Below are 1,610 nucleotides of genomic sequence, written 5' to 3'. Positions count from 1 at the left end.
GCACCCACATGGTGTCTAACAACTGTCAGTAACTCCAGTTCCAGGGGATCCGATGCCCTCTTCTGGCCTCCTTGGACATTGCATGCACAAGTGCACTTAGCACATGTAGACAAAACACTCATACACATAAAATAAAAATAAATATTCTAAAAATATTTTAAAATTGCTTTAGAAGGCTATAATTTCTTGAGTTTTTACAATTTTTATTTCATTTTTATTGTATTCATTTTATGAGCACATCTCACCAACCTAAGAAGGCTGTAATTTCTTCAGGAAAATATCACTTGGGTGTGGTATTGCACACCTATAATCCCATCTGGATTGCTACATAGAAATTTTCAGGCCAACCTGGACTGTATATCGAGACTATGTCTTAGAGAGGGAGGAAAGAAGGAGATGGTGGAAGGGAAAGGAGGAAGAAAGGAGGGAGGGGAAAAAGAACATCAAATATTGGTAAGGATGTGGAGAAGTTGGAATCCATACATTTCTGGGGAGGAAGGGTGAAGTCACCATAGAAAAAGTTTAGCAGTTCCTCATAAATAAACATGAGCTGAGAACGTTGCTCAGTGGTAGAGCTCAGGCTTAGCATGCACTATACACAGATGCGCACACACAATCTCATGTTATAGACAGAATTAAAATATGACCCAGAAATGCCATATATATATATATATATATATATAATCAAGGGAAAACACACCTATACAAAAACTTGTACATGTGTATTCATAGAAGTATTAGCCTTGGTAGCTAGAAAGTAGAAACAACCCAAATAACCCTCAACAGATTAGTGGAGAAATGAAAGATAGTCCAACTACATCCTGGAATATTATTCAGCCATAGAAAGAATGAGGTGCCAGGTGTGGTGGTGCACACTCGTAATCCTAGCACTTGGGAGGTGGAGGCAGGAGGATTAGGAGTTCAAAGCCAGCTTGACCTACATAGCAAGTTTGAGACCAGCCTGGGCTACATGAAACCCCATCTCAAAAACTAGCAACAAAAATGAAGTACTGATTTATGTTACAACATGGATGGACCTTGAAAACATTACACCAAATGAAAGAAATGAGCCACAAAATGCTACATGCTGGTCATCTACATTCAAGTATTCAGAATAGACAGATCTACAGAGATAGGAAGTAGATAAGGGGCTCCCAGGTGCTAATTAGGGAACAGAATAACCACTGAATTGAACATTTTAAAATGGTGAATTTTATGGTATGCAGATACCTCAAAAAAAAAAGCTCTAAATTTAGGTTGTCTCCAGCTCTGTGGATGTGATTGTACATCCATTTTCCCACAAACAACATAGTTTGGTTCTTTCTTATGTCTGGGGAAAGTTCCCTTGTGTATATGTACCACATTTTCTTTATCCATTTCTCTGTTGTTGGGCAACTAGGTTGGTCCCATAACTTAGCTGTTGGGAATAGTGCTACAATAAACTGGTGTCAAGTAAAAATAAATAAATACATAATAAATAAATAATAATAAATGAATAAATAAATAAATAAATGGAACTGGAGACAACCTATAAAATGGTTAAGAATGTAGGAATTTTTTTTAAAAATCCCTTAAGTATGTACTATAAGAAGGAACTGGGGTGATATAAC

Source organism: Nannospalax galili, unplaced genomic scaffold (assembly GCF_000622305.1).
Source record: "Nannospalax galili isolate Female #2095 unplaced genomic scaffold, S.galili_v1.0 scaffold185, whole genome shotgun sequence".
NCBI lineage: Eukaryota > Metazoa > Chordata > Mammalia > Rodentia > Spalacidae > Nannospalax > Nannospalax galili.
Note: the sequence above shows the minus strand (reverse complement) of the source record.